The sequence below is a fragment of the Oryctolagus cuniculus genome, chromosome 16, assembly GCF_964237555.1.
Source record: "Oryctolagus cuniculus chromosome 16, mOryCun1.1, whole genome shotgun sequence".
Classification (NCBI taxonomy): Eukaryota; Metazoa; Chordata; class Mammalia; order Lagomorpha; family Leporidae; genus Oryctolagus; species Oryctolagus cuniculus.
In genome coordinates this window covers 71,041,329-71,064,264 of record NC_091447.1, presented here as the reverse complement: position 1 = coordinate 71,064,264, position 22,936 = coordinate 71,041,329, and the positions used below count along the sequence as shown (strand labels likewise).

The window sequence follows — 22,936 nt, the reverse complement described above, 5'->3', positions numbered from 1 at the left end:
TCATCACACTTTGATATCAGGAGATAATGCTGATGCTCCCTGTATCCTGATAGTTCCATCTCAGTCTCTCATGGGGATGGCAGGAACCTAGCTTACCCATCATCCTCTGCCTCCCAGGCACATTATCAGGAGTTGCATTGGAAGTGTGGAACATCCAGGCCACGAACCAGACTCTGATATGTGATGTGGGGTGTCCCAAGATCAGCTTAACATGCTGCACCACAATATCTATCCCCTCTATGTTTGGTGGTTTGCTCTTGCTCTTGCCTAGTCCCTGTGTCTCCATCAAGCAAGTCCCAGCCTTCTTCACAAGATAACTGACCAGGAAAATTCCAGCAGGTACAAGTTTGTAGGTATCATATTTGCTGATGTCCCATGGGCTAAAGGAAGTGAAATGGCAAAGTCAAGGATTATTGTGTTGAAGTATTCTGTGAAGGCTTTGATACAGAATATTATTTTGAGCAATTACTAGAAAGTTGTACCACAATGAATGTATATTATATCCATTTTCCAGTATATTTGTGGGCAGAAAAGTTCAAGTTGTAAGTTGCATATGTTTTATGGATTTTTAGGTATATAACAGCAAGAGAGGTTCCAATGGAATTTTTTTTAGAAAACTTTTATTTGATAAATATAAATTGCAAAAGTACAACTTTTGGATTATAGCGGTTTTTCCCCCCATAACCAACCTCCCACCCAACAAACCATCCCATCTCCTACTCCCTCTCCCATCCCAATGGAAATATTAATACAGAGTCCTGTGTGGTACATCTGTATCAATAGGAAATAGCTAATACCACTCATGTTTATCTTTAGTGTAGATATTAATGGTAGCATTATATTTCTTTCTGTTGTATAATGAAAATTATTTGAACATTCATCCTTAAAGGTATAAATTATTTCTTGTCAGGAACATTAATTTTTTTTCCAAAATTGGGGCTGGCAGTGTGGCACAGAAGATTAAGCTGTAGCTTTGTAATGCCAGCATTCAAGATGAGGCCCAGATTAGATCCCAACCATTGTGGGAATCTCGTCTTTCCCTTTCTCTCTATAACTCTGCCTTTCAAATAAATAAATCATCTTTTAAAAAATTTTACAAAATAACATAGCAAAATAAAAAGTTTTCATTAGCCAGATGATAACTTGTGCTCAATCATTGCCAGTTAGTGTAATTCTTTCAGAGAGCTCTTGTGTACCCCTTCTCATATGTAAAGCACTATAACTACACAGGGAGGATTGTTGGTTTGTTTCTCCAGCGAAGGTGACTCGTAATCTCTATTCCTTGCTGTCATCTTGCTTATCACAGCAGAATGGAGGACCAAGCCAGACCAGTTCTCTCACAATTCCCTCCATCCACTTTCTTTTCCAGAATAATCTGGAAACCTCTGCATGTTTCCAAGACCAAAGGAAATGAAGACGCCTCCAGTAAGTTCTTTATTGATTTATTCCTGTTTGTTTTATGTTGTATTTCAGGAGCTTTATGAGGATGTGATAATTAGATTGGAAAATTAAATATAAATGAAGTTCATCATCAGATAATATGTATAAATAAGCTTAAGCTATTATGTTTATAAGTCACTAGAGTCATCTAAGCTATTTGTAGATTGATCTCTTGTTTTTCTGATTCCATAACAAAAGGACACATTTGTTACATCATTCAAATTGGAACTTAGAACAGAATTTGCTAAATTCTTGTAGAAAATAAAGTTTGAAATAATCTTTATTGATCCTATAGATTATACAGTGGACAGTGATTTAGTACCAATCTGGAAATAAATACTCAGCATTATTCATTGGAAATTGCCACCTATTAGTTAAAAAAAGTTAATATGTGATTTTTGGAATTGCTAAATAGTGTTACCCTCATTTTCTTTTGGGAGGTTGTACTGGATTCACAAATTCAACCAGGAATGTATGGAGTCCAGAATCTGCTACAGGCTCTTTAATAACTGTGTACATTTCTCTCAGCCTGTTTGTAGATGCAGATTGTACTAAAGACTTGTAAGTTATCTATTCAGGGAAATCATTCCATTATTCATTTGTACTTTAACCTACTCAAAATAGTCTTGATTGAATCCTTCAAATACCCAAAACATACAGTTAAAGCCAAAGAATATTCCCCACTCTTTGCTTTACTTAAATCTTTTGCCTTATGGAAAATGTATTTATATACTTGAGAACCACAAAAAGCGATGTAGTCTAAGAGACAACAGAGACAGAAATCTTACCGTCTCAATCCCAAAATGCCCAGATTACACATGGCTGAGCTAATGCTGAAGCCAAGGGGCAGGAATACACATTGGTGTCAGAAGCTCAATTACTGGAGTCATCATAGCTACTGTCTCACAGCACCTGCATTAGCAAAAAGGTGGAAACAGGAGTCCATGTTGGCAATCAAATTTACACTCTGAATTAGGATTAGGGGATCTTAACTGGCATTAAAAACACTAGTCTAAATGCCTACCCTCTTGTTTAAGTTTTTTTCTCTGTCATATTTGAAAGCAGTTTACATGATCTGCTTCTGAAAATTCTTTGTTGCAGATGGAGGAATCTAGAAAACATCATGCTGATTGAACTAAGCCAGTCCCAAATGGACAAATATCTTATGTTTTCCCTGATCAGTGACAACTAACTGAGCACCAAAGGGGAAACCTGTTGAAGTGAAATGGACACTATGAGAAACAGTAACTTGATCAGCTCTTGTCCTGATGGTTGATGTACAATGTAATACTTTATACATTTTAGTATTTTTTTTTGTTCTAGTACTATTGGTTGAACTCTGTAATTAACACACAATTATTCTTGGGTGTTTAAATTTTAAGTGAAAAGTGATCCCTGTTAGGAATTTGGAAAACATTATGCTGAGTGAAATAAGCCAGTCCCAAAGGGACAAATATATGTTCTCCCTGATCGGTGACAACTTATTGAACACCAAAAAGGAAACCTGTTAAAGTAAAATGAACACTATGAGAAACAGTGACTTGATCAGCATAGCCCTGACTGTTAATGAACAACTTAATATGTTATCCCTCTTAGTATTTTTTTGTCTGTTCTACTTAATATTACTGGTTTAATTCTGTAATTAATACACAGTTATTCTTTTTTTTTCTTTTTTTTTAACTTTTATTTAATGAATATAAATTTCCAAAGTACGATTTATGGATTACAATGGCTTCCGCCCCATACCATCCCTCCCACCCACAACCCTCCCCTTTCCCACTCCCTCTCCCCTTCCATTCACATCAAGATTCATTTTCGATTATCTTAATATACAGAAGATCAGCTTAGTATACATTAAGTAAGGATTTCAACAGTTTGCTCCCACACAGAAACATAAAGTGAAAAATAATAGATGATTTTTTAAATGATGATGAAATCAGATCAGACCTATTGTCATGTTTAATCCCAGTGAGAGTCAAGTTGGGAATTGATAATTTCTTTTTTTTTTTACAGAAGATCAGTTTAGTATGCATTAAGTAAAGATTTCAACAGTTTGCACCCCCATAGAAACACAAAGTGAAATATATTGTTTGAGTACTCGTTATAGCATTAAATCTCAATGCACAGCACATTAAGGACAGAGATCCCACATGAGGAGTAAGTGCACAGTGACTCCTGTTGTTGACTTTACCAATTGACACTCCTGTCTATGGCGTCAGTAATCTAGCTATGCTCCAGTCATGAGTTTCCAAGGTTATGGAAGCCCTCTGAGTTCTCCGATTCTTATCTTGTTTAGACAATGTCATAGTCAAAGTGGAGGTTCTCTCCTCCCTTCAGAGAAAGGTACCTCCTTCTTTGATGACCTGTTCTTTCCACTGGGATCTCACTCACAGAGATCCTTTGCCAGAGTGTCTTGGCTTTCCATGCCTGAAATACTCTCATGGGCTTTTCAGCCAGATCCGAATGCCTTTAGGGCTGATTCTGAGGCCAGAGTGCTATTTAGGACATCTGCCATTCTATGAGTCTGCTGAGTATCTCACTTCCCATGTTGGATCGCTCTCCCCTTTATTTATTCTATCGGTTAGTGTTAGCAGGTACTAGACTTGTTTATGTGCTCCCTTTGACTCTTAGTCCTTTCATTATGATCAATTGTGAACTGAAATTGATCACTTGGACTAGTGAGATGGCATTGGTACATGCCACCTTGATGGGATTGAATTGGAATCCCCTGGTATGTTTCTAACTCTACCATTTGGGGCAAGTCAGCTTGAGCATGTCCCAAATTATACATCTCTTCCCTCTCTTATTCCCACTCTTATGTTTAACAGGGATCACATTTCAGTTAATTTTCAACACTTAAGAATAACTGTGTCATAATTACAGAATTAAACCAGTCATATTAAGTAGAACAGATAAAAAAACTACTAAGAGGGATAATGTATTAAGTTGTTCATTAACAGTCAGGGCTATGCTGATCAAGTCACCGTTTCCCATAGTGTCCATTTCACTTCAACAGGTTTCCTTTCTTGGTGTCCAGTCAGTTGTCACCGATCAGGGAGAACATATGGTATTTGTCCCTTTGGGACTGGCTTATTTCACTCAGCATGATGTGTTCCAGATTCTTCCATTTTGTTGCAAATGACTGGATTTCGTTGTTTCTTACTGCGGTATAGTATTCTAAAGAGTACATATCCCATTTGGGACATGCTCAAGCTGACTTGCCCCAAATGGTAGAGTTAGAAACATACCAGGGGATTCCAATTCAATCCCATCAAGGTGGCATGTACCAATGCCATCTCACTAGTCCAAGTGATCAATTTCAGTTCACAATTGATCATAATGAAAGGACTAAGAGTCAAAGGGAGCACATAAACAAGTCTAGTACCTGCTACCACTAACCGATGGAATAAATAAAGGGGAGAGTGATCCAACATGGGAAGTGAGATACTCAGCAGACTCATAGAATGGCAGATGTCCTAAATAGCACTCTGGCCTCAGAATCAGCCCTAAAGGCATTCGGATCTGGCTGAAAAGCCCATGAGAGTATTTCAGGCATGGAAAGCCAAGACACTCTGGCAAAGGATCTCTGCGAGTGAGATCCCAGTGGAAAGAACAGGTCATCAAAGAAGGAGGTACCTTTCTCTGAAGGGAGGAGAGAACCTCCACTTTGACTATGACCTTGTCTAAACAAGATAAGAATCGGAGAACTCAGAGGGCTTCCATAGCCTTGGAAACTCATGACTGGAGCATAGCTAGATTACTGACGCCATAGACAGGAGTGTCAATTGGTAAAGTCAACAACAGGAGTCACTGTGCACTTACTCCTCATGTAGGATCTCTGTCCTTAATGTGCTGTGTATTGAGATTTAATGCTATAATGAGTACTCAAACAATATATTTCACTTTGTGTTTCTATGGGGGTGCGAACTGTTGAAATCTTTACTTAATGCATACTAAACTGATCCTCTGTAAAAAAAAAAAGAAATTATCAATTCCCAACTTGACTCTCACTGGGATTAAACATGACAATAGGTCTGATCTGATTTCATCATCATTTAAAAAAAATCATCTATTATTTTTCACTTTATGTTTCTGTGTGAGAGCAAACTGTTGAAATCCTTACTTAATGTATACTAAGCGGATCTTCTGTGTATTAAGATAATCGAAAATGAATCTTGATGTGAATGGAAGGGGAGGGGGAGTGGGAAAGGGGAGGGTTGTGGGTGGGAGGGACAGTATGTGGGGGAAGCCATTGTAATCCATAAATCGTACTTTGGAAATTTATATTCATTAAATAAAAGTTAAAAAAAAATTTAAAGGTTTATTTATTTTACTTGAAAATCACAGTTACATAGAGAGAGAAGAGGGGGAGAGGGAGAGAGAGAGGTCTTCCATCCAATGGTTCACTCCCTAATTGGCCACAACAGCCGGAGCTGTGCCCATCCAAAGCCAGGAACCAGGAACTTCCTCTCGGTCTCCCGTGTGGTTGCAGGGGCCCGGGGCCTTGGGCCATCTTCTGCTGTTTCCCAGGCCATAGCAGAGAGCTGGATTGGAAGTGGAGCAACCGGGACTTGATCCGGTGCCCATATGGGATTCCAGTGCTTCAGGCCAGGGAGTTAACCTGCTGTGCCACAGTGCCAGCCCCTGGATCAAAATTTTAAGATTTTATTTTTAGGGTCCAGCATTGTAGACTATAGGTAAAGCTGCCACCTGCAGAGCTGGCAACACATTTGGTACCATTTTGAGACTCGGCTTCTCCACTTCCAATGCAGCTCCATGCTAATGTGCCTGGGAAAGCAGCGGAAGATGGTCAGAGTTCTTGAGCCCCTGCACTCACAAGGGAGATCTGGACGAAACTCTTGACTTCTGACTTCAGCCTGCCCCAGCCCCGATTGTTGCAACCATTTGGGGAGTTAGCCAGTGGGTGGAAGATTTCTCTCTCCTGTCTCTCCTCTCTTTCTGTAACTGTCTCTCAAATAAATAAAATAAATCTTAAAAAAAAGAGTACATATCCCATAATTTCTTTATCCAGTCTACCGTTGATGGGCATTTAGGTTGGTTCCAGGTCTTAGCTATTGTGAATTGAGCTGCAATAAACATTAGGCTGCAGACAGCTTTTTTGTTTGCCAATTTAAATTCCTTTGGGTAAATTCCAAGAAGTGGGATGGCTGGGTCGAATGGTAGGGTTATCTTCAGGTTTCTGAGGAATCTCCAGACTGACTTCCATAGTGGCTTAACCAGGTTGCATTCCCACCAACAGTGGGTTAGTGTCCCTTTTTCTCCACATCCTCCCCAGCATCTGTTGTTGGTAGATTTCTGCATGTGAGCCACTCTAACCGGGGTGAGGTGAAACCTCATTGTGGTTTTGATTTGCATTTCCCTGATTACTAATGACCTTGAATATTTTTTCATGTGCCTGTTGGCCATTTGGATTTCCTCTTTTGAAAAATGTCTGTTGAGGTCCTTGGACCATCTCCTAAGTGGGTTGTTTGTTTTGATGTTTTGGAGTTTCTTGATCTCTTTGTAGATTCTGGTTATTAACCCTTTATCTGTTGCATAGTTTGCAAATATTTTTTCCCATTCTGTCGGTTGTCTCTTCACTCTCCTGGCTGTTTCTTTTGCAGTACAGAAACTTCTCAATTTGATGCAATCCCAATAGTTGATTTTGGCTTTGACTGCCTGTGCCTTCCGGGTCTTTTCCAGAAATTCTTTGCCTGTGCCAATATCTTGAAGGGTTTCTCCAATGTTCTCTAAAACTTGATGGTGTCAGGTCATAGATTTAGGTCTTTAATCCATGTTGAGTGGATTTTTGTGTAAGGTGTGAGGTAGGGGTCTTGCTTCATGCTTCTGCATGTGGAAATCCAATTTTCCCAGCACCATTTATTGAATAGAATGTCCTTGCTCCAGGAATTAGTTTTAGATCCTTGATCAAATATAAGTTGGCTGTATATGTTTGGGTTGATTTCTGGTGTTTCAATTCTGTTGCATTGGTCTATCCATCTGTTTCTGTACCAGTACCATGCTGTTTTGATTACAACTGCCCTGTATTATGTCCTGAAATCTGGTATTGTGATGCCTCCGGCTTTGTTTTTGTTGTACAAGATTGCTTTAGCTATTCGAGGTCTCTTGTGCCTCATATGAATTTCAGCATCATTTTTTCCAGATCTGAGAAGAAGGTCTTCGGTATCTTGATTGGTATTGCATTGAATCTGTAAATTGCTTTTTGGAGAATGGACATTTTGATGATATTGATTCTTGCAATCCATGAGCATGGAAGATTTTTCCATTTCTTGATATCCTCTTCTATTTCTTTCTTTAAGGTTTTGTAATTTTCATCGTAGAGGTCTTTAACGTCCTTGGTTAAGTTTATTCCAAGGTATTTGATTGTTTTTGTAGCTATTGTGAATGGGATTGATCTTAGCAGTTCTTTCTCAGCCGTGGAATTGCTTGTATATACAAAGGCTGTTGATTTTTGTGCATTGATTTTATACCCTGCTACTTTGCCAAACTCTTCTATGAGTTCCAATAGTCTCTTAGTAGACTTCTTTGGGTCCCCTAAATAAAGAATCATGTCATCTGCAAAGAGGGATTGTTTGAGTTCTTCCTTCGCAATTTGTATTCCTTTAATTTCTTTTTCTTGCCTAATAGTTCTGGCTAGAACCTCGAGAACTATATTGAATAGCAGTGGTGATAGTGGGCATCCCTGTCTGGTACCAGATCTCAGTGGAAATGCTTCCAACCTTTCCCCATTCAATAGGATGTTGGCTGTGGGTTTTTCATAGATTGCTTTGATTGTATTGAGGAATGTTCCTTCCAAACCCAGTTTGCTTAGAGTTTTCATCATGAACGGGTGTTGTATTTTATCAGATGCTTTCTCTGCATCTATTGAAATAATCATATGGTTTTTCTTCTGCAGTCTGTTAATGTGGTGTATCACATTGATTGTCTTGCACACATTAAACCATCCCTGCATACCAGGGATAAATCCCACTTGGTCTGGGTGGATGATCTTTCTGATGTGCTGTTGCATTCCATTGGCCAGAATTTTATTGAGGATTTTTGCATCTATGTTCATCAAGGATATTGGTCTGTAATTCTCTTTCAGTGCTGCATCTTTTTCCTGCTTAGGAATTAAGGTGATGCTGGCTTCTTAGAAAGAATTTGGGAGGATTCCCTCTTCTTCGATTGTTCTGAATAATTTGAGAAGAATTGAAGTTAGTTCTTCTTTAAATGTCTGGTAGAATTCAGCAGTGATTCCATCTGGTCCTGGGCTTTTCTTTGTTGGGAGGGCCTTTATTACTGTTTCAATTTCTGTCTCAGTTATGGGTCTGTTTAGGTTTTCGATGTCTTCCTGGTTCAATTTAGGTAGGTTGCATGAGTCCAGGAATCTATCCATTTCTGATAGGTTTCCCTGTTTGCTGGCATACAGGTCCTTGTAGTAATTTCTGATGATTCTTTTTATTTCTGTGGTGTCTGTTGTTATGTTTCCTTTTTCATCTCTGATTTTATTGATTTGGGTCTTTTCTCTTCTTTTTTTAGTTAGTTGGGCCAATGGGGTGTCAATTTTGTTTATTTTTTCAAAAAACCAGCTCCTCGTTTGGCTGATTTTTTGTAATGTTTTTCTTGATTCAATCCTGTTGATTTCTTCCCTGATTTTAATTATTTCTCTTCTCCTACTAGATTTGGGTCTGGTTTGCTGTAGGTTTTCTAGATCCTTGAGGTGAATTGAAAGCTCATCTATTTGGTGCCTTTCCAATTTCTTGATGTAGGCACCTATTGATATAAACTTTCCTCTTAACACTGCTTTTGTTGCATCCCATAAGCTTTGGTATGTTGTGCTGTTATCCTGATTTACTTCCAGAAAGTTTTTGATTTCTCTTTTGATTTCTTCTATGACTCATTGTTCATTCAGGAGCATGTTGTTCAATCTCCATGTGTTTGCGTATGCTCTAGGGATTCCCGAGTTGCTAATTTTCAACTTCATTCCTTTATGGTCTGAGAAGCTGCCTGGTATGATTCTAATTCTTTTGAATTTGCTGAGACTTGCTTTATGGCCTAGTATGTGGTCATTCCTAGAGAAGGTTCCATGTACTGCTGAGAAGAATGTAAAATCTTTAGCTGTAGGATTGAAAGTTCTGTAGATATCTGTTAGATCCATTTGGGCTATAGTGTCGTTTAAATCTACTGTCTCCTTGTTGATCTTCTGTCCTGTTGATCTGTCTATTTCTGAGAGTGGAGTATTGAAGTCCCCCAGTACTATTGTATTGGGGTCTAAGTCTCCCTTTAAGTCCGTTAACAAATCTTTTATATAAACTGGTGCCCTGTAGTTAGGTGCATATACATTGATAATTGTTATATCTTCTTGTTGTATTGATCCCTTAATCATTATATAGTGCCCCTCTTTGTCTCTCTTAACAGTTTTTGTGGTAAAGTTTATGGTGTCTGATATTAAGATGGCTACGCCCACTCTTTTTTCATTTCTGTTGGCATGGTATATCTTTTTCCAGCCTTTCACTTTCAGTCTGTATGCATCTTTGTTGGAAAGATGTGTTTCTTGTAAGCAGCAAATAGATGGGTTTTGTTCCTTAATCCAATCAGCCAATCGGAGTCATTTAACTGGACAGTTCAGGCCATTCACGTTCAATGTGACTAATGATAAGTGGTAACTTTGCCATGCCATTTGCCAAAGATAAGTTCTAATATATGCTTTGAATTCCCTGTGATCTTTTGCTGTGAGCTTTCCTTCCTTTACCTTCTTTCATATTGATGACCGTGTTTCTGTGTTTCTGTGTGTAACACATCTTTAAGCATCTTTTGCAGGGCTGGACGAGTGGCAACAAATTCTTTCAATTTCTGTTTGCTATGAAAAGTCTTTATTTCACCTTCATTCACAAATGATAGCTTTGCAGGATATAATATTCTGGGCTGGCAGTTTTTCTCTCTTAGTACCTGGGCTATATCTCGCCATTCCCTCCTAGCTTGTCGAGTTTCTGATGAGAAGTCAGCTGTGAGTCTGATTGGAGATCCTCTGAGAGTAATCTGACGTTTCTCTCTTGTACATTTTAGGATCTTTCTTTATGTTTCACTGTGGAGAGTTTAATTACAATGTGTCCTGGTGAGGATCTCTTTTGGTCGTGTTTATTAGGGGTTCTGTGAGATTCCTGTACTAGGATTTCTCTGTCCTTCTCCAAACCTGGGAAATTTTCTGCTAATATCTCACTAAAAAGGCCTTCTAATCATTTCTCCCTCTCCATGCCTTCAGGAACCCCTAGAACCCGAATGTTGGGTTTTTTAATAGTATCCTGAAGATTCCCAACAATATGTTTTAGATTTCTAATTTCCTCTTCTTTTCTTTGGTCTGACTGTATCCTTTCCTGTTCTCTGTCTTCTAAGTCCGATATTCTCTCTTCTGCTTCACCCATTCTGTTCGTAAGGCTCTCCATTTTGTTTTTCATTTGATCTATTGAATTCTTCACTTCAGTCACTATCACAGTTTCCTGTTGTACTAGTTGTTTTGTTTCATTGTGATTCCTCCTTAATATTTCATTTTCACGAGAGAGATTTTCTATCTTGTCCATTAAGGATTTCTGTAGTTCAAGAATTTGTTTTTGAGAACTTCTTAATGTTCTTATCAATTTTTTGAGATCTGCTTCTTGCATTTCTTCTATGTCATCATCTTCATAATCTTGAATTGGGGTGTCTTTTTCATTTGAGGGCGTCATGGTGACTTCCTTGTTTATATTACCTCAGTTTTTGCGTTTGTTATTTGTCATATTGGAGATATTTGGTTTCTTCACTGTGGTGCTTTTTCTTGTTATACTATGACTCTAGATTAAGTGGACTATCTGTTTTTGATGGAGCCTTAGGGCTTGAGATGGGTGTGGCCTGAGAGCTCTGTTTGGTGTGCCAAAGGTGACACTCCCAGGTTAGGCGTGGTAAACCTCTCTCTCTCCCTCTTTCTTTTTTTGATTCAAAAGGGAAGTAATTCCGCACAGCTGAACGAAGTTGGAGGTAGTTAGCAGGTAAATGATATACCCACAGGAGCCAGAGATCAGAAGCTCTTTCCCAAGGACCATACAGGGAATCTGTTCGGCCCTCAGAGTGGGCTCAAAGTCTCCTTCAGCTTCCCACTGGGTTGCCAAAGTTATGTAATTGTAGCATCTATGGAGAGTGCTCACGTGAATTCTGTGAGTTCTCTCCCCCACCGTCTCTTTTTTCACAGTCTCAGTTCAGTAGCACCACAAATTTATAGGTCCTAATCTCCTGTTAATTCGCCCCGCCCAGAGTCAGGTTTTCCTGCTAGGCTCAGGGCCAGTGCAGACCTGAGGTCACTCTGCTTATGACGTATGTCCAAGATGGCGCCTGCTCTTTGTCTTGCTCGCCCTTGAGAGGTGAGCGGAGAGAGAGAAACCCGTGTCCGTACCACTCACCTTTTTTTTTTCTCTCTCTCTCTCTTCCAGTTAGCCTGGTGAACTCCCCCCCCCCCAGGGGTCGTTCCCTCTAGTCTCCTCTCTCCGCTTGCCTGCCGGTGTCTCAGGCTATTGAGGTTCGGCTCACCTCGCGTTCCAGCGCTGGTGTGTTGAGTCTGCCGCTGGTGTCCCGAACTGTGGTCTCGCACGCTCTCCACGCAGGTCCGCTGTGAATCATGCTTTCCGGAAGAGTTTCTTCTGCTGTTTCCTCCCCTACTCTTCCTTGAATCTGCAGTATCTCCACTTTTATTAAACTATCTCTCCCCGGACTATCAGTGTGCTCCCTTCCTATTCCGCCATCTTGCCTCTTCCCCAATACACAGTTATTCTTAAGTGTTGAAATTTAACTGAAATGTGATCCCTGTTAAATATAAGAGTGGGAATAAGAGAGGGAAGAGATGTACAATTTGGGACATGCTCAAGCTGACTTGCCCCAAACGGTAGAGTTAGAAACATACCAGGGGATTCCAATTCAATCCCATCAAGGTGGCATGTACCAATGCCATCTCACTAGTCCAAATGATCAATTTCTGTTCACAATTGATCATAGTGATAGGACTAAGAGCCAGAGGGATCACATAAACAAGACTAGTGTCTGCAAATACTAACTGATAGAATAAAAAAGGGAGAGAACGATCCAACATGGGAAGCAAGATACACAACAGACTCATAGAATGGCAAATGTCCTAAACAGCACTTTGGCCTCATAATCAGCCCTTAAGGCATGCGGATCTGGCTGAAAAGCCCATGAGGGTATTTCAGGCATGGAAAGCCAAGACACTCTGGCCAAAAAAAAAATTACCTAAATGAAAGATCTCTGTGAGTGAGATCCCAGTGGAAAGAACAGGTCATCAAAGAAGGAGGTACCTTTCTCTGAAGGGAGGAGAGAACTCCCACTTTGACTAAGACCTTGTCTAAATATGATCAGAGTCGGTGAACTCAAAAGGCTTCCATAGCCTTGGCAACTCATGACAAGAGTCTAGGGTGATTACTGACGCCATACACAAGAGTGTCAATTTGTTTAGTCAACAACAGGAGTCACTGTGCACTTACTCCTCATGTAGGATCTCTGTCCTTAATGTGCTGTACATTGTGATTTAATGCTATAACTAGTACTCAAACAGTATATTTCACTTTGTGTTTCTATGTGGGTGCAAACTGTTGAAATCTTTAATATATGCTAAACTGTTCTTCTGTATATAAAAAGAATTGAAAATGAATCTTGATGTGAATGGAGGGGAGAGGGAGCGGGAAAGGGGAGGGTTGCAAGTGGGAGGGAATTTATAGGGGGGGGAGCCATTGTAATCCATAAGCTGTACTTTGGAAATTTATATTCATTAAATAAAAGTTTAAAAAAAGAAAATTCTTTGTTTCTATCATGACCTCCGTGTTGGTTTCTTTTCTTTCTCCTTGTACACTTCTACTTTCTTCTTTTTTTAAAAAAAAAGATTTATTTATTTATTTTAAAGTCAGAGTTGCAAAGAGAGAGAAGGAAAGGCAGAGAGAGAGAGAGAGAGAGAGAGAGAGAGAGAGGTCTCCCATGCACTGGCTCACTCCCCAGATAACCTCAACTGCCAGAGCTGCACCGATCCAAAGCCAGGAGCCATTAGCTTCTTTGAGGTCTCCCACATGGGTGCAGAGGACCAAGGACTTAGGCATCTTCTACTGCTTTCCTAAGTCATAGCGGAGAGCTGGATCGGAAGTGGAGCAGCCAGAACATGGCACCCGTGTGGGATGCTGGCACTGCAGGTGGTGAATTTACCCGCTACGCCACAGCACCGGCCCCTACTTTCTTCTTACCGTCACTCATTCAAGTAGTTCATGTGCTTCCCCATGCATCCCACTCTGCAATGCTTTTTTTTTTAAAGATTTGTTTATTTTTTTGAAAGAGCAACACAACGAGAGGGAAAGGTACAGAGAGAGGTATTCCATCTGCTCTCTAACTCCCCAAGTAGCCAAAAATGTGGAGTCTGAAGCCAGGAGCCAGGAAACTCCATCCTAGTCTCTCTCCCACATGGGTGGCAGAAGCCCAGGTTTGGGGCCATCTTCTGCTGCCTTCCCAGGCACAGTAGTGGGAAGCCGGATCAGAAGTAGGGTGGCCAGTGTCATAAGCAGTGGCTTAACTGACTATATCACAAGACTGGCCCCGTTCTTTCTGCTAATGTGTATCCTGGGAGACAGATGATAGATCAAAGTACTTCAGTGCCTGCCATCCACATGTGAGATCCAGATTGAATTCCAGGTACCTGTTTATTGGGGGCAATTGGGGATGGAACCAGAGATGGAAGATCTTTTTTTTTTCTCCTTCCGTCTCTCCCGCCCTCCTCCCTTTCTCCCTTCCCCTCCCTCTCTCCTTTCTTTCTCTACCTTTCTTATAAAATGAAAATGAATAAAAAATGTTAAAAACATACCTCTTGACTCACCTGAATCTCCTATTATGGTTTGCATGGTTGAGTCCTGACTCTGCTTCCAATTCTAGCTTCCTGATAATGCCCTGGGTGATAGTAGGTGATGTCATCCACATGGGAGACCAAGATTGAATTCCAGGTACTGGGCTTCAACCTAGCCCAGCCCTAGCTGTTGTGGGTATTTGGGAAGTTCTGTCCATGTCTGTGTGCTTTTCATATAAAAGTAAAAGTAACTAATATTAAAATTACTGGTACTTTGTCCTTATTTGTATATATGATGCTATCTATAGTTTGCACTATTACAAAATTAGATGTTTCTAACCCAAAAATAATTTGCCAGGCTTTCAAACTCTTAATTGTTGTATCCTGTTATTTCCTATAGACGCTTCAAATGAGTCATAAAAAATCAGCATATGCATAAATCATGGCAATGATTATGGAAGAGGACTCTGGTACATGTTTAAAAATAAGTGATATTGCAGGCGCCATGGCTCACTAGGCTAATCCTCCGCCTGTGGCTCCGGCACTCCGGGTTCTAGTCCCAGTTGGGACACTGGTTCTGTCCTGGTTGCTCCTCTTTCAGTCCAGCTCTCTGCTGTGGCCCAGGAAGGCAGTGGAGGATGGCCCAGGTCCTTGGGCCCTGCACCTGCATGGGAGACCAGGAGGAAGCACCTGGCTCCTGGCTTAGGATTGGCACAGCACGCTGGCCATAGCAGCCATTTCTAGGGTAAGCCAATGGAAGGAAGACCTTTCTCTCTGTCTCTCTCACTGTCTAGTTCTGCCTGTCAAAATAATAAATAAATAAATTAAAAAAATAAGTGATATTGTGACAAAATGTGCAATATAACACTGAACCTTTGAACATATATCTCTCAGTGGCATTAAGCATATTCACATTACTGTGCACCCATTACTACCATCTATATACAGAATTTTTTAAGTTGTTGGTGAATGGAGCAAACTGACAAAAAGACATAATGCACTGTCATCCTTTTTTCTTTTTCTTTTTCTTTTTAAAATTTATTTGAGAGGTAGAGTTAATAGACAAGCGGGAGAGACAGAAAGGTCTTCCATCTGCTGGTTCACTCTTCAAATAGTTGCTACCACTGGAGCTGGGACAGTCCGAAGCCAGGAGCCAGGAGCTTCTTCCAGGTCCCCCACTGGTGAGGGGCCCAAGCACTTGGGCCATCTTCTGCTTTCCCATGCCATTGGCAAGGAACTGGATCAGAAGTGGAGCAGCCAGAACTTGAACCAGTACACATCTGGGATGCCAGTGCCATAGGTGGGGACTTAACCTACTACTATGCCACAGTGATGGCCTGTGTATACAAAATTTTTTTATCTCAATCAGGTGAAAACGTTTGTTGAACATTAAATCCCTATTCCTTTCCATGACAAACACTGTCATTCACTGCAACTTTCCATTGAACCACCCAGAGTTTTTCCTCTTGTTACTGGCATATTTCTTGTTAGCATTATGTCTTCAAGATTGAGCCATGTTGTTTACCATTTTTCAGAATTTTCCTTTCAAAGCTCAGTCATCTTCTGTTGTATGTTGCTATGAATATTTTAATATTATTTGGGTATAATTCCCAATTTGAGATATTAAAAGGGTGGAAGCTTAATTCTGAAAGTGGTGTTTAGAGGTGGAACTTCTAGGAGATGAGAAGGATTAGATGAAGTCCTCAGGGTAGACCCCAAGGACTGACTGAATGCAAAAAGAAGACTGAGAACAGAAAGACACCTGTGTGCTCCCTGTCTGTTGCTGTGTGATGCCCTGTGCTGCCTGTGGACTTTGTCAGTGAGAAGGCCATCACTAAATGCTGCCCCTCAGTACTCTCTTCTATATTGGTTCCATCATTGTTCATTCAGACCAGCAGTGCATTTGAGTTTTAGTGTCTCTGGCCCTGCCAACGCTCATTTTTTTTTTTTTTTGTAATTGACATTATAATGGATACAAAGTTGTATTTCATCATGGTTGTCCTTTGCATTTATTTAATGATCAATAATGTTGAATTTTTTCATGTACCAATTAGCCTTGTGTATATCTTTTTGTTTATTTAACCCTTTGCCAACTTTAATTGTTTATTGCTTTTGAGTTCTAAGAGTTTCTTATACACCATGTGTTCCCAGTATTAATCTGTTATGAAATATAATTTGCAGATGTTTTCCATCAAAAAGGTTGCCTTTTAACTATGTTGGATGCCTTTTTACATACAAAAGCATTCAATTTTACATAATTCTTTTTTGTGATTCATGCAATATATATTTAAGCTATTTCAAATAAATTATTGTTTGAGTTTCATTTTCTCTGTTTATTCTTAACATTGTACATTCACAATTATGGGTTCATTTAATGACGTAATAAGATGATTGTTAGTTATTTATAAACATAGTCAATCTAAGGTTAGCATGTTTCCAACTGGGGTACTGTCCTTTGTCTGTAATGACTTTTTCAGTGTTTGAATAAGCCATGTTCTGTTCAAGCAAGTTGCTAAATCCAGCCCACATTCTAGATGCATTAAATTCCACCTCAATGGTGAGGATGAAAAAAAAATTGACTACCACTAATCCACCACAAATGTCACAGCTGTGGGGTAATTTGTTTGACATGTTTTCTAATTTACAGTCTGAGTTCTTTCACTCATAGATTATTCGAGAATATATTACTTCACTTTTTTTGGAGCCTTTTATCTTTTATTTAATGAATATAAATTTCCAAAGTACAGAATATTGATTACAATGGCTTCCCCCCCATAACGTCCCTCCAACCCGCAACCCTCCCCTTATCCACTCCCTCTCCCCTTCTATTCATATCAAGATTCATTTTCGATTCTCTTTATGTACAGAAGATCAGTTTAGCATACATTAAGTAAAGATTTCAACAGTTTGCTCCCACACAGAAACATAAAGTGAAAAATACTGTTTGAGTACTAGTTATAGCATTAGATCTCAATGTACAGCACATTAAGGACAAAGATCCTACATGAGGAGTAAGTGCACAGTGACTCCTGTTGTTGACTTAACAAATTGACACTCTTGTTTATGGCATCAGTAATCACCCTAGGCTCTTGTCATGAGTTTCCAAGGCTATGGAAGCCCCCTGAGTTCACTGACTCTGATCATTTTTAGACAAGGCCATGGTCAAAGTGGAAGTTCTCTCCTCCCTTCAGAGAAAGGTACCTCCTTCTTTGATGACCTGTTCTTTCCACTGGGATCTCACTCACAGAGATCTTTCATTTAGGTTTTGGGATTTTTTTTTGGCCAGAGTGTCTTGGCTTTCCATGCCTGAAATACCCTCATGGGCTTTTCAGCCAGAGCCGCATGCCTTAAGGGCTGATTCTGAGGCCAGAGTGCTATTAGGACATTTGCCATTCTAAGGGTCTGCTGTGTATCTCACTTCCCATATTGGATCATTCTCTCCCTTTTTGATTCTATCAGCTAGTATTTGCAGACACTATTCTTGTTTATGTGATCCCTTTGGTTCTTGGTCCTATCATTATGATCAATTGTGAACAGAAATTGATCACTGGGACTAGTGAGATGGCATTGGTACATGCCACCTCGATGGGATTGAATTCGAATCCCCTGGTATGTTTCTAACTCTACTGTTTGAGGTAAGTCATCTTGAGCATGTCCCGAATTGCACATCTCTTCCCTCTCTTATTCCACTCTTATATTTAACAGCTCACTTTTCAGTTAAGTTTCAGCACTTAAGAAGAATTGTGTATTGATTACAGTATTCAACCAAAAGTATTAAGTAGAACAAACAAAAAAAATACTAAGAGGGATAACATATTAAGCTGCTCATCAACAGTCAGTGTGAGATACTGGACAGTCTGTATTTCTTTTTCCTTCATGGTTTCTAATTTAATTCCATGTGATCAACTCAGAACACTTTATGATTTTAGTTTTCATTTATAACTCAGCGTCTGTTCTTTGTAAATGTTCCAAAGAGTAGCATATAGGTATTAATTAGGTCAATATACTGTCATTCATGTTTAGATTTGACTGGTTTTCATTGGTTTGTTTTATTACTTACTATAAAAGGAAAATTAATTGTTTGATGTTACTTGTGGATTTTTTTGAGTTTCCTGTTTAGTTTTGTGGGTTTTATGTCATGTCCTTAGTGGTTTCGTTTTATGGTATATTAACATTTATAATTATTGTATCATCCTGATACATTTATTTATTATGATGTAAGGCCTCTCAGTATATGTGGAAATTCATTTTTTGTTGAAGATTATTTGTTTGCTGCTAAATAAGTTACCAACTTGAGCTTTATATACTTAGTGTTTTCATAGTACATCCTTTTAAATTATTTACCTGGGAGAGAGTAAAAGTGAGGGACAGTCCCATTTGCTGGTTCACTTTCCCAATAACTGAAATAGCTGGGAGTGTTTTGGACTGAAGCTGGGATCCAGGGACTCAAGGATTTGAGCTATCACTGCTGTCTCCCTGGGTCTGCAGTAGAAGGAAAATGGATTTGAGAGCCAGAGGTGGGTAGCAAACCAAGCTACTCCAATATGAGATGCATGTGTCTTAACTACTAGGCTGTACACCCAACTCTGCATGGTGTATCTAGCTCCATCCACTCACTTTCATTCCATTTTGTTTTTGCAGAGCAAGTGTGGTACTTGTAGACAGCACACCAACAATCTCTGCCTTAATTATTAGTCTATTTACATTTCAACTATTAATATAGTTGAAATTTGGTCTGCCATTTAGTGTCTCATTTTCAGTTTGTCTCCTCTGCTATGTTCCTGTGTTTCTCATACTACCTGCTTTTTGGCTTAGGATATATTTTTAGTGATTTTTTTTAAAATTTTATTCATTCATTTGGGTACTGAGAGAGAGTGAGTGCTTCCATCCAGCAATTTATTCCCCAAATTATTGTTACTGAGCCTGGCTGAAAGCAGGAGCTGGTGGCAGGACCCTAATTCCTTGAGACATCACTACTACCTACCAGGGTCCATCCATGCAGAAAGCTAGAGTCAAGAGGCAGAGCTGGGCATGAAACGCAGAAACTCCAGTGTGGTATGTATGTATCTTGACACTGTAAGCATTTGGATAAATGCATCTACCCATAAAATATTTTAAATGTTTTATTGTGGTACTCCTATTGTCTGTGTAACTCTACTTCTATTGACTAAATTTGCCCCCTCCCCGCCACAAGCCATATGCGAAGACTGAACTATAGCTGACTACATTTGGAGCTAGAACCTTCAAAAGAGTAATTAAGGTTGATTGAGTCCTGTGTGTGGACCCTAATCCAATTGAACTGGGATCTTTAAGAGAGAGAAGTGGCCCTGTGAAGACATGGTATGACATTGACCATCTTTGAACTAAAAAAGACCTCAGGAGAAATCAAACCTGCAGCACCTCATACCTAAACTTTCATTCCATAGAACTGTAAGAAAATGAATTTCTGTTGTTTATTTCAGCCACTCTATACTATATCAATTATGACAGCCCCGGCAAACACATGTACTGCTTTCTTTGATTAACATATAATAATTATAGGCTTAATGTGTTATTAATGGCTTTAATATATTAAAATATGAAAATTTTTCATAATATGCTTGGAGTTATACTGTACTGCTTTATATACAATATAGGGACTTTTTTATTAGCCATAAACATTTATTATTTTTAATCCTTACATTTAGATATTGAATCAACATGTGAATGCCTCACGTGATGTGATAAGTTTTGCTTTAATCACATCTCTTTTGAGGAAATTAAGATAAATTAGAAGTTTAAAACCCTTCATATTTATCCACAGACATAATTACCATTTTAGTGATTATGATTCTTTCTTTTATATTCAAGTAATAATATTACGTCATTTTCTTCTACCCTGGAAAAACTTCTTTAACATTCTATATTTTAGGTCTGCAAAGGTTAGTAGCTATGTTAGTTTTTGTGGTTTAGAAAATGTCCTTTTATCACCTTATAAGTTGTTTATATTTATTAATTTGAAAAGAAAAGTGACAAAGCTATCATCTATCTGTTAGTTCACTCCCCAAATGTCCACAAGAGCTGAGGCAGGACCAGGCTGAAGCCAGGGGACCGTAACTCAACCCAGGTCTCTCACGTGGGTGGTGGGGACTCAAATACTTGAGCCATCACTTGCTGCCTCTCTGGGTGTGAGTTAGCTTGCAACTCAGTCGGGAAAAGAGTCAATCACTGTGACACGGAGTACAAAACATCTCAAGTACCAGCTTAATCCTAAAATATTTGCCCCTGTTCATCTCATATTTTCAAATACATCCACTAGATACAGAATCAGGGATGGAAGGATATTTTCCTTTAACACTGAAGATGTCATTTCCTTGTTTCTGAGGAGAAGCCAGCATCATTCATGTTTGGTTGTAACCCAGTGTGCCAATCACTGTTGTTTCACTACATTCAAAGTCTTTCCTTGGTATTTGGATTTCTTCTATTTGTGCTTTGCCTAGGATACTTTTCTATGTATGCCAGTTAGGTGGTCATTGAGCAGTTTGAATCATAATTTTGAAAGTTCATAGTCATTTCTAAATGCAGTTTGGGTGTCAGTCATGTTCTTCTCACTGAAGCACTTGAAAAACATTGTGGAAAGTTGAAATAAAAGAGGGGCCATCCCTGTGGCATAGCAGGTAAAACTGTTGCCTGCAGTGCTGGAATCCCATATAGACACCAGTTCGAGTCTTGTTGCTCCACTTCCGATCCAGCTCTCTGCTATGGCCTGGGAAAGCAGTATAAGAGCCCAAGTCTTTGGGCCCCAGTACCCACATGGGAAACCCAGAAGTAGCTCCTGACTTTGGATCAGCAAAGCTCTGGCCATTGTGGCCAATTGGGGAGTGAACCAGAGGATGGAAGACCTCTCTCTCTGTGCCTCTCCTTCTCTCTCTGTGTAACTCTGACTTTCAAATAAATAAATAAATATTTTTTTTAAAAAAAAGGAAAAAAAGAAATTTATTGTACTGTAATTTTTTTGTAATTCATGCATACAATTGGTTTAGAGTAAATGCATTGAAACTGCATATGATAAAAAACACTATCCATAAAGGTTATGAAGAGTGCATATTAGGAAGAATTCAAAATTTATTTTACCACAGTTATCTTGTCTTAATCCCACTTTCTGCAAACCTTTGTATATCTATATTGCTTTCTAAATTGTTCCTTGGGTTTTTGTAGCTCTGCACATTTGTCTTCTTTCATAAACTGTCTATTAACTGATTTTCTGTCTTCGTTTTGTGGTAAAAGTGGCATTCAATTAGTAGTGCAGAAATGAAACAATTATTTTTATTGAAAGACAGTGATTGAGGGAGAGAGCAGAGAGACAGAGAGAGTCCAAACTTTGTTTCACTTACTAATGGTTGCAACAGCCTGGTCAGGCCTAGGCAAGGTCAATGCTAGGAGCCAGGAACTACCTTTCAGTGTCCCACATGGGTAGCAGGAACCAAAGTACATGGACCATCTTCTACTGACTTTCCAGGTACATTAGCAAGCAGATGAATTGGAACTGGAGCATGCAAGACTCAGAGCAGCATGCTGATATTGGACTCGGACATCAATACAGTGGCATAACCTGTTGTGACATAATACCAGACCCAAGGAAAAAATTACATTCTGGAGGCTGGGCAGTCTAAACAAGAGGCCCCATCTAAAATTTTATTTAAGTTATATGTTTCATATATACAGATTTAGGAACATAGCCTCCCTCCTGCCCATGCCCCAACCCTCTTCTTACTCTCTCTGCCATTCCCACACTTAATCTTTACAAAGGTCTACTTTCAGTTTACATAATGATCATAAAGTCAAACCTACACAAAGTAAAAGAGTTCAACAGAGAGTATGAAGAAGAAAAAAACACTTCCTCAACAGAAGAGACAAAGGCTGTAAACAATCATCAAATCTCAAAATGTCCATTTCACACCAATACATTACATTTTAGGTACTCTATTACTTACCTTGGATCAGGGAAAACATATGGTATTTGGCTTTTTAGGACTGGCTTATTTCACTAAGTATAATGATTTTGCTTCATAAGATAGTATATGAAGCATTTCATAGTGAGAGAAAGCAACAGATGGAACCTACAGACTAAGGCCCTTTTATTTATTGTTTAAAAAATTTATTTTATTTGAAAGGCTTAGTTACAGAGAGAGGGGAGAGAGACTGAGAGAAATCTTCCATCCATTGATTCATTGCCCAAATGGCCAAAACAACCTGGGCAGTTCTCCCATGTAGCTTACTTTATCACTTTTACATATTTATTTATTTGAAAGAATTACACACAGAGAGAAGGAGAGGCAGAGAGAGAGGTATTCATAGATGCAGGGGACCAAAGACATGGGCCATCTTCTACTGCTTTCCCAGGCCATAACAGAGAGCTAGATTGGAAATGGAGCATCCAGGACTCAAACCAGCACTCTTAAGGGATGCTAGCACTGCAGGTGGCGGCTTTACCCACTTGCCACAGTGCTGGCCCCTTGTCAATCACTTTTATAATACTCATATATCATCCTTAGGAACTAGAAGATACTTGGAGGTGGTTTAGCCATCTTGCAATGTGTTACTTGAGTTTCTTACTAGTGATTTTTTTTTCTCCTTGATTATTGGTCAAACGTTTAT

At 39.3% G+C, this 22,936-nt stretch overlaps 1 long non-coding RNA gene across 2 annotated transcripts in view; it reads left to right on the top strand.

Annotated features, from left to right (window-relative positions):
- The window catches only part of LOC127488755 (uncharacterized), a 57,834-nt gene extending 44,646 nt beyond the window's left edge, over window positions 1-13,188 (top strand). For both annotated transcript variants that reach the window (XR_011383025.1, XR_011383024.1), the window contains 3 exons: window positions 1,370-1,425; window positions 2,542-2,724; window positions 11,901-13,188. This is a non-coding gene — a long non-coding RNA (uncharacterized lncRNA). The remainder of the gene's footprint in view (window positions 1-1,369; window positions 1,426-2,541; window positions 2,725-11,900) is intronic.
- Window positions 13,189-22,936: the final 9,748 nt, after the last annotated feature.